We start from the raw sequence: 9,628 nt of genomic DNA on the forward strand, positions 1-9,628 counted from the left end.
AGTCTTCCTCTTTACATTGGGAAATTTTCCTCATTTGTTCTGATTTGGGTTTTCATATTTTCATTGGCTTATTCATTTACCTTTCGTTTTGAATTTGGATTGGATTTCGTGTTACTTCCAAAATTATATGGGGAAAATATTTCCTACGGGGCACAACTTTGTTTACATTGGGAAACCTTTAATCTATTTTTTCAATAGGATATCCTTTATCTAAATATCATCCTTTCTAATTTTTCACTTTCTTGTAAATCAACCATTATCCATGGGGACTGTTAAGATATGATTCAAGTATTATAAGTTCATCCATATAAACGAATGAATTTTCTCAAGCATTTAATTTGAATCCCTGCCATATCCCTCGAAAATTAAATCCTATACTTTGGTAGATGAAGAGAAGTCTAGTGGGGTAAAACTTAACTAGTATTACATGTATTTATTTAAATAGAAAACCTCTAGCACCATTCCACTCTCATCACCCAATTGCTAAAATAAAATTTCCAAATAAATCTAATTAAAGGGTGGGACATAAGAGGGCTTAAAGCTCATATGTATGAGAAGTACAAGTAAACTTATCAAGGATATGGACACTTGCCAGAAAATGGGCCATGCTTGCATGGTACTGGGGAACCTTCGTCGAGGCTATGGATTCTCATAGGAAGCGAAGAAATGTTTGGGAAAAAGAGGTCATTTTATATTCAATAGATGTATACTAGTCCTAAAAGACCTCCTAGCTATCTTTGTTATCCAATAATAGACAGGTCTTAAAAATAATAATCATTCCATATATTTGGATCCTTGTTTTAGAATTGAGCATTCAAGTACTTTCATTTCTTAAGAGCTTATCTTACTTCAGTTTATCTTATGTGGGATCTTTGGAAATAGTCTAATATGCAAGAATATTTTGGAAACTAGTATTTAAATATTTGATGAATTTAGCACTATAGTCTAAACCATAGATAATTGATTCATCGCAATGTGTCGCTAATTGTTGAGGCCTCAACCAACCCCCTTAATTTCATTGAAATTATGGGACCCTCCATGTAAATTTTGCAAATATTACTTTAGGGATGTTTTAATTTTGATAATTTTAGGTTATTTTCACTTTTTTTAATTTTTAGTTTTTATTGCTTTAATGCTTTCATTTTTCTACAAACTCTATAATGGTCCAAATACTTTATTTCATTGCATAGTTTGAAATATATCATTAGTCAAAGTTTGGTAAATTTCACCTTGTGGCCATTAAACTAGATGTAAATATGTATTTTATAACGTTTCATACATCTGTAGAAATTGAATTATTTTAAATGTGTAAATATTTTTTTCCTTAATTTGTTTAATTTAATTTTTAGTTTAATTAATTTATAATTTATAATTTTAATTAATTTTGTTGTTTTAATCAATTAAATAATTAATTGATTTTATTTTATTATTTAATTAATTGTAATTACCTCGCATAATTGTAATTAATTATATTGTAAATATACTAAATTTGTAGAAAATGAATTAATTTAAATGTGTAAATATTTCTTTTCTTAATTTGTTTAATTTAATTGATTAGTTTAATTTTTAATTTAATTAATTTATAAATATAGTTTTTAATTCATTTTGTTGTTTTAATTAATTAATTAATTAACCATTTTTATTTTATTATTTAATTAATTGTAATTAATTATATTTAAAATATAATTTTAAATTATATAAATTATTAAAATACAACAAATTAACTAAAATACATATAATAAATTGTATGATATTATAAATATTAATTAAAAAAGACTACCGGATTCAAGCACTGTTGACATAACCTCGGAAGAAATACCCTAGGGATTTCATGTAAAATTTCCGAAGGTATTTCTCTCAGAGTGACGTGGGCTCTCCCATGTCACATATACAAAGGGGAAACGCGTGAATATGTAACAAACGTATGAAAGTTAGTTTTAATATTAAAATGGTCAGTGGGGAGTGGGGCCCACCCTCCACTCTCATGCACTACCCCTCTCCCAAGCATTAATGAAAGTTTTGAGAATTGTTGTTTACCAGCATTCAATCAGTTTTAACACCTAGATTTTGAGTGACAATATCTTGAGTTTTATTTATTACATTAAATGAGGAAAATGAGGGCTTGTTCGAAAGCTATTTTCATGCAGAAAATTTGGGCAGAATTAATGCAAGAAAAATTTCACATTTACTGCTCCAAACAAAACAACCGAAGTCAAGGCTATGGATTTGCAACCAAATTTAATTTCTATCTTTGGTTCGGGGAAAATCTAGTGGCAATTGTTCATTTTCTAACAAAATTACAACAATAAGAAGTGGAAACCGAAGTCAAGGCTATGGATTTGCAACCAAATTTAATTTTTATGTTTGGTTTGGGGAAAATCTAGTGGCAATTGTTCATTTTCTAACAAAATTACAACAATAAGAAGTGGAAAGTAGGGATTCGGTTTTATTAATTTACCAAACTGGATTTTAATTTGCTAATTTGTTTTTCACACATTTAGAAATTTGAATTTTGTCTTCATTTTTAATTGGTTTTAATTTTAATTTTGGTTGTTTTTGTAGAGATTTATTCCAAGGGATCATGCCTAGGACTCTGAGCAATAGGATTAGAGTAGGAAAGAGAAAGGAATGTTTCCTCATACTTCAAATCAAACAAAAAAACCTTCACTTAGCTATCATGAAATATATTTCCAATTCTAGATCTGAACTTCGAAATTACAAATAGAAGCTCTTGGCAAGAGGTAGGGGTTCCTTTTTCCTGTAAGTAAGGTATTATTTGCACTACTATAAAGATAATATTTCCTATATATTTAGTGGTAATACTCATATCAAAGCTTTAGGGTTTTCCTTTTGAGATTAAAACTTTGGTGTAGAGGTATATTATGCACTATTTAGAATCCATTGTCTATTGGTAGAGCTAAATGTCTTAGGAGGACTATTGGAGAAATCCATTGTGAAGACAAATGATGAGATACAAAAGTTTTATTTTATTTCAAATACTGTTATTTCTTAATATAATATTATTCATTTATGGTAGACTCGTTCCTCCGATTCCATTTTTAACACTATTTTTAGATATGTGAATATTTGTTTATTTGATTAGCCATTTGATTTAATAATTACATAGATCAGTTATTTATGTTTGATTTTCACTTGCACTTAAACAAAATTATAAGTACCTATTTACACAAAAAGGTTTCATCCTAAATAAATTTAATTGTCATTGAAATTTTGTGAACTATTCCATGTTTTAATGGCTTATCTTTTATTATTTTAATCTCTAGTGAGAGCATGTATTGCATCTATAAAATCAATTGTTAGAATGTTAAGATTAGGTATGTTCTATGCTAGAGCAATTTATTTAAATTTTCACAGTTAGCAATCACATCAGCATTACGATAAACTGCAGATAGAACATAAATATAATATGCAGAAGAGAAGCCAAGATAAGAGGACACAAGATATGGCGCAAGCCAGGGACAAACCCCACAATGTGTGGGGAAACCCTTGATCAATTCTTCTTTTATCTTCAAAGTTCAGCAGAGAGAGATGGTACAAATACATTTGAAGTCAACACTTTGACTTGCCAAAATAAGAGATCAGACATCAGAGATATTTCATCATGAAGATGACAGGATAGTTCTGAAGGCACACTTCTCAGTCCTCATACTTCACCATGCTGCATCCAACCATGCTGCGTCCATCACTATGCTTATTCATGCCTTAGAATAGCAGTATTTAACACGTTATTACAGCGATTTCCATGCTGCTCCTTTACGCTGATATATGTCTCCTTTATGTTGCGGCTAGGCTTCATTTGCAATGTATAGAAGCTCCCTTAGATAGTTGTAGTTGTGACAGCGGATTAGGGCACCTGCAAGTCTGAGATTAGGGCCTCTTCTAAGCCTCCTTACTACGGCTTAGGACAGCGTATGAGTAGCATATAGAAGGCATGTCCTAGCTACGTATATACATCCTTCTTGACCAAGACATCAATCCCTTATTCTGCGAATGTTGAGATCACCATCATCACTGCTACCAAGCGTATGACAACACCCTATCATCGTTGATGTACATTCACATTAGTGCCACTGAGACGAGATCAGGATTCATGATCCTATAACTATCATAAGATTGTATATCACAGAGATCATACAGTGATCATATGTTGCATCTAACTTGAACGTTAATATCATTACAGATTTGAATGCCGAGATGATATATGAAAAGATCTTCTACATAGTGATGCTAAGAATGTAGCCCTACTTCGTTGTTGTTCATCATTCCGAGACTGCTACAAGAATATCGCCTAGATCTACTGCATCAAAGATATGTCGATACCAAAGTTATGCTTGGAGAGAATGTCGAGGTTACTAGAGGCAAATCCAAACCTTTATCCGCGGTTGCTTCTGAGATTGAATACCCTTCATTGTAATGTCGAGGTTGTCATGATTATGCCGAGAATGTATACCGAGACTGCTACAGGAATATATTATGCCGAGAATGTATACCGCTCATACCTTATGCCAATACAATATTCTTATCTGAGATCTGTCTCATCGATCCGAGTTTTGTGCCTTCAATTCATAGGTATCCCAAGGTGACATCTCTGCTCCAGAACTTAGATCAATTTTGCGTCATTATTAATGCATCAAGATCTGGCCATGACTATGCCGAGAGTATCTATCCCAAAACGCATGTCAATACTGTATCTATATCCGCAGGTTTCTCTGCTCTATCCATTTGATAACTTCACCTTCAAATCACAGGTATGCCGAGTGTAGATTAGCTTGACTGCAGCCTTACGCGTGATTGCGGCCTTCCATGTTTGACTGCGGCCTTACGTGCTTGACAGCAACCTTTAACTTTATCACTGCGGATTCCATCTACCATGGCTCCCTTCTACTACGGCTACCATATATGCCTGCGTATAAATGTATTCAATAACAGCGTTAGAGGACTACGTTTTGGCTGCTACAGACAGTGTATAGACTGTGCGTATATAGTCTCCATGCGTATAGAATGACGTGTATATAGTTTCCATAGCCAAAAGATTAGGGATCACATAACTATTTCCATTGCTGTGCGTATAGTTGCTCCATTGCCAATGGATTAGGGCATCGTACTATAGCTAGGGCTCCTTCTTAGGCCAGCGTATTCTTTTGGTTCTCTCCTTCTCCAAAAACCCAGACGTGGAGAGGAGATCACCTCAAGAATACGTGTGTGCAAAAGATATCAAATCCTCATCTATTTATACCAAAATGAGGATGATGAATAGACACGTCGGTTGGGCTTGTAGAGCCTACATAAGAGCTGGTCGGCTTGACTATAATTACATAAACAAAATAAATTCATATCTCCATAAATACTTATCGGAATTGGATGATCTTTGGATCAATCCTACACCTCTTGACGAGAGGGATCCAATAAAATTATCAGCTGCCATAAATAAGCCGACCCACATGGAGTTTTGCCCTAGTTGCCAATTTAACATAGAACTATTTAGAGAATTTGATATTGACCATAAAACGCATGTTAAATCCGCATTATCTTTTAATACTTACACTTGGTATTTAGGAACTAGTTTATATGTGTTGAGTTAGAGTAATTTTCTTTGTTTTTATGCCTTAGTTTGTAGGCCTACATTTAGATTAATTCATTGCATTTTTTTAAAATCTCCTTTCGTAGGAGAAATCTGATAGGTGGCTTGGTTGAGCCCTTATGTTAGCTTAAGGACTACTTTCTTATAAGTGCATTGCATGAAAGTAAGTTTTAATTCTCTTCTCATTTAGAAGTAATTAGAGGTATCAAAAGTTAGTAGGGAGAGTATACTATAACTAGACCCATTTGAGCCTAGTTGGGGCCCTGACTAGGTGATTTTGCCATTGCCAATTATGATCATTTTTGGCCATCAACAGGTCCTTTTCTTTCTGAATCCAAATATTTTCTTCACTATGTGATTTAGCGATGGGTGCAGTCTTTTTGGATGGTTTTTATTAGAGATAATGACATTTTTATCATGACATACATTATATATGAGGGATAAATTCAAAACTAACATGTAAGTATACAAATTTTCCAATGGATTATTGACTTTATTTGTATCATTTCACTATGCCTTAGGTTAAAACCTATTGGGAGGGCATTCACATGAATCGATTTATACATTGTCACTTACAATGTAGAAACATAAAGTAACACTTTATTTACATTTTAGTGCCCATTGTAAGTTAATTTATAGGTGTAGTATCCCTCATTAGATCCTACCATGTAATGAAGTTGAATTGGATTCATTTGTATTCACATTATTTCTAGCCACATCTGAAAAAGTTGTGTTCCCATTCAATCTTATGTTTCTTTTTGCTCACATATGGATATTTTCGCCAATATCTTTATGCATAATTGACCTATTTCCTTTGCACTAATATTAATTCTATCTTGAAATCCATCATTATATACTAGGCATACCACAATGATGATTTGAATTAACTTTCTAGACACGTTTGCCATAATTTATTCTTTCGAGTATGTTTTTAACTTGTTTTTGGGCTTATTAAAAATGAGAAAAAAAGATACTACTGATCTTACTTTTATTATATTTTTCACTTGTAAATACATGAATGAGATCATAAATAAAAAAGTGGAGTGGAGACATTTTTAACCTATGTCAGATTATGGCAATCATTAGTCACTCTTCATCATGGCACCTATTTGCATCATTGTCTTATAATTTTCTCCTAGTCTTGCCTAGGAGCAGAACGATGATCACAAGTTAAGTAAATACTTTCAAAGGGTTAGTAGATATCTTGGTTGATTACCATTATAGGAATTACGTGTTATAATTATACGTCTTTTGTCATCATTATGTCCAAAATGGTGTTCTTTAGTCCAAGCTAGCAAGTTCTGATTGTGCTGTGGGAAATATTTGTTCAAGGGAAGTCTCAACTAGAGTTCACCAGCTACATTCCCGTTGACCTTTTGTATTTACCATAACTATGATAGTTGTATGTGACAAATTAATTATCTATCATCATCATCATCATCGTATTTATTTTAATTTTGTATCAAATGATGGAAGATACATCAAGGCGCTCCTTCAATGGATATCTTCTCATGCACATGAACTCATTATTTGGGAAGTTGGTCTAGAAACTAGCTAGTACCTAGGAGCTTTCAATCATCAATGGTAGGATTACTCAAGGTTGATAAAGGGCGCATCTCCTTAACCATTATTTGATGAGTATAAGAGAATTTTACATTTTCACATCTTAGATGCATGTATTTCCTGATTAATCACATCATTAGGATTTCTTCAATGTTTCAAACCAACTAATGTGGTTCATCCTTAGGACACGTGAAAAATCAATCGATCTTAAGGAATAAATAGCATGGATGCATCATTGCCTGGAGTTAGCTGTTGAAAACTAGCCATTAGTAAATCAGTTAATAAGGTAAATTAATATTATTTAATTTAGGTAATATAATTAAATTATATAAACTCCTAAGAATCCTTTATATATATATATATATATATATATATATATATATATATATATATATATATATTTATTTGCAACCTCTTTTTTAATTTATGAATTAATCTTACCATATTATTGATTAATATAATTTAAATAAATAAATAGATAATATTTTTGAAACATTATTAACCATGTAACTTTATTTGTTTTAATATAGTTAAAATAAATATTTGGTAACCAACTCCTAACCCATAGATTTTGAATTAAATCAAAAATCATCCACACCATATTAAAAACTAGTTTTTTTTATATATATAATTATTCCTAACATCTTCTTATAATTAAATATTAAATATTTTAATCAATAACTCTTAACAACCACTTTTAAAATATTACCTTATTTACCTTATTAATCGATTTACTAATGGCCAGTTTGCAACAACTAACGTCGGGTAATGATGCATCCATGCTATTTATTCCTAAAGATCGATTGATTTTTCCCCTTGTCCCAAGGATGAACCACATTAGTTGGTTCGAAACGTCGACCAAATCCTAATGATGTGATTAATCCATAAAGACATTCATCTAAAATATGGATCACAAAAGTCTTAGATCTAACATTGTCACATCTATTCAAACTGGATAGATTTTGTTAGCTTCCTTGGTAACCATTTCATCAATGGTGGTTTCCCTCATCTATGCTAATAAGGTTCATCAATTCCCGATAATTACGTGGTGACACAAATGCTTGGCATCAACTCGTCTATTCACATGATGTAGTGGCATACCATCATGAAAAGATGGAGTCCTAAGTTATTGTCGCTACGTCACTCTTGCATGTTGCCTCACCAAACCTATGATGGAATTTTTTTATGTTTTGTACCTTGAGGATTACATTTGGGAAATATCATTTCTGTCCACTATCCTCCTGATTTATACTATGACATAGATCCACATTGTAACTATTCAGTGGTGTAATAACTCTCCTACTACCACTAAATTTTTTAATGAGAATCATATTCGAATAATACTGATAAACATCATTTATCTCATTATATCCATCATCTAAGATTATTAATATCATTAGGCTTTTCACGTTTATATTACCTTCGAAATCAAATAATAAACCACCAAAAAGGTTCAACATAACCTCTAATAACATTTACTATTGGAATTTGTTTTCGATAGAATAATTTCCCTCTATCATTCCTTTTTCTTTGCTCCAAGAAATTGTATTTTAATGTTTCACCTAGAAATCATTATTTTCTCTTTACATATTTTTCTTCTTACATTGTTTCATAATATCTTCATAGGTTTCTAAACTTTGTCTTCTTAATGTCCACTTAAAATATATTTCATCATTGAATCAATACATATATACATCACTTCCATGAACATCCGATGAGTTCATTATTTTGTTGCATGTTCAATGTTATAAACTTCCTTAGATACATTTTTAACATTCAAAATAAATACCCCTTCCATTATATGCAAATAGGTTAACCATGTTTGTTAGAGGAAATTTGTCACATCAGATCAATGAGCCTCCTAATGGGATCAATAAAAATCCTATTCATCCTTGTCACCATCTTGCACAAAGCCCTAAGAATTTTCCCTTCATCCCCCAGAATTTTAGCACTAAACTTTGGGCCAGTTTTAGGACCAATGCTCCCTGTATGTCGACTAGTGTGTGTTCACCTACATGTTTCTCCAATGTGTCCTGCATTGGTCACTAGCAGGTTTCTCCCATTTTCACTTGCGTTGGTTCTAGAAATTCGGGAGAATGATCTGGATTCTGGAAGTTGCTCCTTCTGGGAGTTTCCAAAAGTTTTTTCAACTACTTACCTTGGATAAAAAATTTGTATCCTATCCTTCCATAGTTTGGAGTTTTCACCACTTATCCTTTGATCCTATCCCTCCATCAAAGGTGGATCTCTTACCATAGATTAGTAAATAGATAATAAATCCCAACTTACCCTACTTATCTATATATTCCAGGCCTTCTATGTGGTTGGGGGTTCGATTTTTTAGAGTCATTCTTCCCTTATGCTGCTGTAGTGAGTGGTCACCTTCTTATGAATTTAGGGTGTTTGGAGGTGCATATTCTGATAAGGAAAGGACAATTCAACACCTTGGAGGAGCTCTTATAC

Source organism: Pinus tabuliformis, chromosome 2_2 (assembly GCF_031772625.1).
Source record: "Pinus tabuliformis cultivar Carrire ecotype Pingquan chromosome 2_2, CPIR1, whole genome shotgun sequence".
NCBI lineage: Eukaryota > Viridiplantae > Streptophyta > Pinopsida > Pinales > Pinaceae > Pinus > Pinus tabuliformis.